Source organism: Elephantulus edwardii, unplaced genomic scaffold (assembly GCF_000299155.1).
Source record: "Elephantulus edwardii isolate Elephantulus edwardi_28Jun2011 unplaced genomic scaffold, EleEdw1.0 scaffold00038, whole genome shotgun sequence".
Classification (NCBI taxonomy): Eukaryota; Metazoa; Chordata; class Mammalia; order Macroscelidea; family Macroscelididae; genus Elephantulus; species Elephantulus edwardii.
In genome coordinates this window covers 17,488,592-17,496,509 of record NW_006399788.1, presented here as the reverse complement: position 1 = coordinate 17,496,509, position 7,918 = coordinate 17,488,592, and the positions used below count along the sequence as shown (strand labels likewise).

The following is a 7,918-nucleotide window of genomic DNA, read 5'->3' as shown; positions in this document are numbered from 1 at the left end:
ACAGTTTATAAAAGTAAAATTAATAGCTAAGTATTTATATGGAAAGAAGCCCTTGAAAGAAATAAAATGTATATATTTTATGACTATATAGTTTTACATTATACATTGTTTTAAACAAATGCTCATATATGATCAAAAGATATATAAGGAATTTCTAGTGACAGATTCTTCATACAACAGTATCATCTATATTGTTTTCTTAATCTTTCTACAAAAATGCATTATTTTTTTTGTTCCTCCTCTAAATATTACATTATTTCTGTGGTTTTAAAAATAAATAAGTCATATTAAATTAAGCAACAGACATACAAAAGTATTAATTTCTGCATTTAAAATATACTTTCAGAATTAAGTAATGTTAACTAGGTCCTATGACTTTATTTTCTCTATGCTCAATTCTTAAGCTCATAAAACAAATAGAGATTAAGATGATAAAGAATAGCATTTTTTCCTAGCCTTTTAAAATACATAAAATTATCAAATTCAATAAATACTTGTTTTCTGAAGGAGGAAAAAAAAGACACAAAATTATGATTTGTTTTTCTTATAAATCTAATCTCAGATCCCAAAATTTATGTAGAAAAACAAAATAACAAAAAGAAACCAGGAGTATTCCCAGAAGAGGAAACATTTAAAAAAAAAAAAAGGTGAAATTTTGTTGATAGGTAAGGTTCCTATAACTCATTCTTCATTCTTATCTTAGAGACACTTTCAGGCGCTGACCATGAACCTTTGGAACAGGAGCCTCTGTAGTTAACTTTGGTACTTATCCTTGGAAGAAATTTCCCTCTTCCTATCTTCCATGGCTGAGGAACACGTTATTCTGTACTAGTATTTGTGGTTGTTGCCACTGAGTCTGAACTGACTCAAAGCTGACCTGCTAATGTTTCAGAAGCTTTAAGTCAACTTTGAGGAGACTGCTCATCTTTCTCCTGCAGGGAAGTTGGTGCATTTGAACCATGTTGTGGAAGCTAATTTCTTAACACCAGACCACCAGAGAGCTCACTAGTACTAGTTCTTCAAAAGTCTCTTTCACAGAGCAGAAGAGAAATTTACACATAACCTTCATAATTTGAGAGAATAAATTTATGAGTAATAAGAAAACAATCATATTTTATTCGAAGAATGAAGAAGCCTTTGGCTTCAGCTTCATTCACACTGTGTTCAGATCTAGCCTCAGTGACCTTGGAGCTGCTTTCACTCCCTCAAAAGCCACACTCCCTTCCACTAGAGGGCTCTCAATCATAATCCATTCTTGTCAAAGACTCCAATATTCACATTTAAATATTTCATCTTCCTACAAATAACCTACTGAAGGTGAAATGAGATACTAATGGCATGATTTTTATACTTGGAAAGCTGGACATTCCTTCCTTCAATGCTTTATCACTTTCACAGGTTACTCTGCTTATGTGCCCAGGGTAAAGAATTGCACTGCCAACTCAAAGAGAGGTAGTTTGAATCCGCTGGAAACAAATCGACAAGAAGCAAAATATGACCTTAAATCTATTTCAACTGCATTAACAAATCATCAGTCATTTCACCTGAATTAAAAAATCATCTTAAGGTTTGAGGCATTGATCACAATGATCAAAAATCAAATGATCAGTGATCAAAGAGCAGAGGAGCTGTGGAATGAAATCAAGATTATAATCCTGGAAGAAAGCAAAAGGTCACTACAAGGATAGAGGAGAAAGGAAAAACCAAAATGGATGTCTGAGGAAACTCTGAAAACTGCATTCGAGTATTGAGAAGCCAAAACAGAAGGAAGAGTAGCTGAAGTAAAAGAACTGAACAGGAGTTTTCAAAGGGCAAAACACAGTATTATAGAACTAAAGAATAAAAAAGGAAGAAATCATTTGGCACTTTTTCAAGATGAAAGAAATAAAAAACAAATTCAAGCCTCGAGTTGCAGTACTGAAAGATGCCAAGGGAAAAGTTCTGAATGATTCAGGAAGCATTAAAAGAAGATAGAAAACATACAAAGAGTGACTGTACTGAAAAGAAATAGTTTATACGAAAAGATTTCAGGAAATACTATATGAACAAGAGCCGATGGTAACTAATAAAGGAAGAAGGTCAAGCTCTATTGAAAACACTGGCAAAAAATAAGGCCCTAGGAATAGATGAGATACTGACTGAAAAGGTTCGACTGAAGATGCAACCCTAGATGAGCTCATTAGTCTATGCCAGGAAATTTGGAGGACAACTGACTGGCTGGAAGAGATCCATATTTGTTCCATTCGTAACAAAGGTAATTCAACAGAATGTGGAAATTAGCAAACAAGAGCATTAATATCACATGCAAGAAAATATTGATGAAGATCATCCAAAAACGGCTGGAATAGTACAATGTCAGAGAACGACAAGAAGTTCAAGCTGGGTTTAGAAGAGGCCTTAACACCAGGGATGTCAACTGCTGATGTCAAATAGTTGCTGGATGAAAGGAGAGAATACCAGAAGAATGTCTATGTGTGTTTTTTTATTATTAAAAAGCATGACTCTGTTTATCATAACAAACTATGACTGACTTAACATTGAAAAGAATGGAAGTCGAAGAACTCTTAATTGTACTCAAACACAATCCATTTGACTTTGTTGATCATAACAAACTGTGACTTAAGAATGAAAGACTGGAAATTCCAGAACAGTTAATTGAATTCCTGAAGAATGTCTATGTTTTATTGATTATTAAAAAAAACCATTTGACTCTGTTGATCATAACAAATTATAACTTAACAATGAAAGAATGGAAATCTCAGAACACATAACCGAATAAAAGAAGAATGTCTATCTTTTTTTTTTCCAAAATTTTTTACAGTACTCTTTTTATTTTTTACAAAGTTTGAATACATTGTTTTCCACAAAAGATCCTTCCCATTTCTTTTCATTCCACTCACCCATCAAATTGTGCAATCCTATGATTAACACCTTCCCCTCTATCCTCACCCCTCTATTTCCACCCTCTCCTCAGCTTTGGATCCTCGTACTCATTCTGCAATAATGGTTTTTATACAGTATTTGTCCTTATGGGACTGAGTTAGTTCACTCAGAATAATGCTCTCTCTCCAGATCCTCCCAAAGTAGGTACTAACATAGAAAATGATTGCTCCTGTGTGCTTTGTGGTATTCCGTAAGAATGTACCACAACTTATCAATACATTTGTTTGTGGCTGGACATCTGGGCTGTTTCTATGGTCTTGCGATGGTGAATAATGCTGCTATGAACAGTGAAGTACAAATTTCCATTTGAGAAAACTTCCAGGTATTTTGGTGTTTGTTTGTTGTGTTTTTTTTTTAATGGAAGCAAAAGTCCAAGTTTTACTTAAAACATTGGTAAAAAAGCTTTAGGAGTAGGCAGAATATCAAATGAATTGTTTTAACAGATGAACATGCTGGATATGATCACTCATTTATGGCAGGAACTATGGCCACTCAGCTGGAAAAAGAACTATATTTGTCCCCTATCCAAATAAAGGTGATCCAACAGGATGTAGAAATTATCAAATAAGAGAATTTATACTTCTTGTTTTTGTTGTTATGTGCTGTTTAGTCAACTGTGACTCACTCTATACACAATAGCTCTGAACCCCATCATATGATGAGCCAATCTCATTGTCTCCAACACACCTAACCCCATTACTCCAGTTACTGTGTCAATCCATCTCCTCCTGGGTCTTCTTCTCTTGCACTGTCCCTCTACCCTTCCAAGCATAATATCTTTCTCCAAGGACTGGTTCCTCATGGAGACATACCCAAAGTATGTGAGACAGAGCTTCTAAATCTTGGCCTCCAAGGAGCAACTTGGTTTCACCTTTTTTTTTCCCCCCCTATAATTATATTTTATTAATTTTCATAAACATTTACAGAGATTTTGGGTTTCCATTCATTCATTGTTGCACTATTCTCTCTACCCTCCTCCCAGTTTGTTCTTGTCCAAATGCCACAGTGCTTGTCAAAGCCAGTTCTGATTAATCTTCTTTGTCTGTGTGTCCTTTGCCATTCCCTATCACTCCTCCCTGAGAGAGACTTCACCCTGAGTCATAAGGAAAAGGGGATGGTGTATTCTCTTAGCTACTTCCTGCATTTTGTTTATTATTAAAAAGCATGACTCTGTTGATCATAACAAACTATGACTGACTTAACCTTAAAAAGAATGGAAGTCCCAGAACTCTTAATTGTACTCAAACACAATCCATACCTAGACCAAGAAGCTATTGTCCAATCAGAACAAGGAACACTATATGGTTTAAAATCAGGACAAGGGTGAATCAGATGTTTCTTTTCTCCATATGTATTCTATCTGTATGCTGAGCAAATAATTTAAAAGGCTGGACTCTATGAAGAAAAATATGGCACCAGGATTGGAGAAAGATTCATCAACAACTTGCATTATGAAGATAACAAAATCTTGCTGAAAGTGAGAAGCATCTGAAGCTATTGTTACAAAAGTCAAAGATGAAAGCCTTAAATATGGGCTGTATTTCAACATCAAGAAAATAAAGGTCTTTACCACTGTGTCAAGGGATCTGTGGTGGCCTAGTGGTAAAAAGCAGCACTGCAACCCAAAAGCACATGGTTCAAATTTACTGGCTGTTCCACAGGACAAAGATAGGAAATTTCCTACCATGCAATTGAACTGCCTCTGAAAACCTACAGGAGAATTGCTATGTGTCAATTCTTAGTCAACAGTTCACAGCAGCCACTACCACCACTGAGCTAACGGGGAACAACATGATAGCTAGGGAAAGGATTGATATTGCCAAGGATTTCATCTCACTAGGATCCACATCAACAATTTTAGTACTAGTAGTCAGGAGATCAGGAGATGTATGCACTGGTAGAGTCTGCTATTAGGGACCTGTCCATAATAATGAAGGGCAATGATGTCAGTCTGAAGACTAAGGTGCACTTAATTCATACCATAGTTTTCCCATTCATACCATAGTTTTTTCCATTAATTGCTATGCATCTAAGAGCTTGACAATGAATAAGGGTCACAGAAGAATAACTGATGCCTTTGAGTTGTGCTGTTGGAAAAGAGGATGGGATATACACCACAGACTGTCAAAAGAACAAAGAGGTATGTCTTGGAAAAGGTACAGGAGGACCTTGGAGATGAGTGTGGCAAAGCTTCATCTCTCATACATTGGACATGTTGCTAGGAGAAACTATTCATTGCAAAAAAATATCATGTTAGAGAGTCAGTGAAAGAGAAGAAAACCCTCAGTGAGATGGATTGACACACTGAACAAGGCATGGGCTCAAGTGTATCAAAAAGGATGGCATAGTATAGGACAAGGTTCAGATCTGCTATTCATCAGATCGCTACAAGTTGTACTCAACTCAATGGCACCTACCTAACAAAACCAGTCAGAGCTGCTCTATGGGAGAAAGTTAAGCAATCTCCTCCTCTAAGATCTAGACTCTGAAAGCCTACAAGAGTCAGCTATGAGATGGTTCCAAATCAATGCCAAGGAACAACATCTCTTACTTTATATATCCTTCCTTTGGTCATCTTAATTATTAACAATTGTGATATAAAATTTCATCCAAACGCCAATTAACTGCCTCTGGAAACCTGCTGGAGGGCCAGCTATGGGTTGGTTCTGACTTGACTCGGCACAACAACAACAACAACAAAATATTGCTACTTACTTCCAGAGTGCCTGAAAACCATCAGCTAGAGAGCTTCATGAGAATTCACTACAGCTACCTGACAGTATACTTAATTCATTATCTTAACTCTTCCTCAAATTTGCTCTTCCTGTGTCCCTTTCTATTTTACGTTATACTCCCGTGGTATAGGATGATTTTTCAAAATGGTTTCCTTTGTCTGCTGGCTTTGACTTTCATCACATTGCTGAGTGGGCTTATGCTACTGAGGTAAACAGTATCTCTTGGGTTGTTGTTTAGTGCTGTTGAGGTGACTAGGACCCACAGTGACTAGACTATACCTAACAACAACAAGAGAGTGTGACCCTATGAACAACAAACCTGAATCCTGTCCTTTCCTGTGTCATCCTCACAATTTCTGACACACTTGAGCCCACTGCTACAGTCACTGTGTCAATCCACCTGGTCAAAGGTCTTCTCTTTCATCTTTCCACCATTCTAAGCATAATGTCCCTCTCCAAGGAATAGCCCCTCCTAGCAACATGCCCATAGTATGTGAGATAAAGTTTTATAACCTTTGCCTCCAAGTAACACTCTGGGTGCACCTTCTCCAAGATCGGTAGTCCATGGGTTATTTAGTGTTCTCCAACACCACAACTCAAAGCTAACAATTTTTCTTCTGTCATTGTTAGCCAATGACCAGCTCTCAGATGCATCACAAGTGATTGAAAAGTCCATGGCCTGAAACAAGAGTACCTTAGTTCTCAAACGGACATTGTTCCTAAATCATTTGGAGAGATTCCTGACTGCAGATGTTCACAATTCAGTAAGTCTCTTGACTGCTAATACTAAAGGTGTGTTGATTATAGATGCAAGTGAGATGAAGTATTTTCTCCAGTTATCATGCTGACAACTATTGGTCCAGGGGTGAGAATTTTTTTTCCTCTTGATGTTAATATGCAACTCATATTGAAGGTTGTAGTCTTTGATCTTCTGTTGCAAGAATTTCAACTTCTCCTTAGATAAACCAAGCAACGTTGTGTAATCTGCATAATGTAAGTTATTAATGAATCCTCCTCTGATCCTGATGCCATATTCTTCTTCAAAGAGTCCAGTTTCAGGGAGCTCTGATGCCCTAGTGGCAAAAAGCTGCACTGCAATCCCAGAGGTGCGCGGTTCGAATCCACCAGATGCTCTGCTGGAGAAGAAGGGACAATCTTCTCCTGTAGCAGTCAGATATCTTTTGATGGTACACACACAAAAAATAATAAAATAAAAAAAAAATTTCTTAAAAGAGTCCAGTTTCGTGAATAATTTACTCTGCCTACTGATTAAACATGCATGGAGAGAAGTTTTACCCGGATACACCCCTTTATAAAACGTAAACCTTCTCTGTGTGCACAACACCTTTGGTCTAGGTCTAGATTTTGCATAGGCATAATTAAATGTCCTGAGATTCATATTCATCTCAATGGTAGCCTCTTGGTGCCAGCGTGCAGAGATGGTGAGTAGACTACTAATGACAGAGTTGGTCATCCTGTCAGGTTTATATTGAGCAGGTTCAGAGGTAGAAAACAGGACTCTAGCTACCAGAAAGAAAGAGAGAATGCAATATGTAGCTACTTGCAGCAGCAATTCCTGCTCCAGTCAGATCATAGCCTTAGATGAGCATATCAGAAGGAGTTGGCAAAAACCAGAGATTATTATGAGACAGAGCTGACCTGGCATTGCTGTTCTGGACTCTGAGCCAAGTGTCTTTGCTCAAGCTTACAGAAGTACTGATGCTCTAACTGGCAGGACTAAATCCAATCAATTTCTCTGTCTCAAAATGTCTTAATTTTCTGACCAATCCTCACTCCTTCTGACCAAAATCAGATTAGAGAGTTTTGAACACTGACCTAAAGCCAGGAGATTGGCCACGACCAGGTCAAATGGCCTTTTGAGTGTGCCCCAGAAGCTCCCTGGAAGAAATGGTTCTCTCTACAACCTAAAATGGAACGTGTAAAACTTCTCTAATAAAACCCCCAACTGTGAGCATGGTTTGGCAAATCCTGTGTGGCCACTGCACTAGATCACTGGACCCAGTAGCAGGGCACTGGGAGAGATAGCTGATGCTAGAATTGACAGATGTACATGTTAGAGTATGAAGACATGACTGATCTCATGGGAATCAATTCTGTGCTACTGATGGGGACCAATCTCCCTTGTGGAGTTAATGGAGGTGAGACAAAGCTGGTCTAACACTACCTGTGCTCTTTTTACAATGCTATTCTTGACATCAACTCTTGCTCTAAGTTCAATA

General features: G+C 37.6%; 1 protein-coding gene and 1 pseudogene across 3 annotated transcripts in view; one reads left to right on the top strand and one right to left on the bottom strand.

The window, feature by feature from the left end:
- Positions 1 to 7,918, bottom strand: part of HMBOX1 (homeobox containing 1) — a 361,830-nt gene that overhangs the window by 116,481 nt on the left and 237,431 nt on the right. The window lies entirely within an intron of this gene.
- Positions 7,768 to 7,918, top strand: part of LOC102866431 — an 8,110-nt pseudogene continuing 7,959 nt past the window's right edge.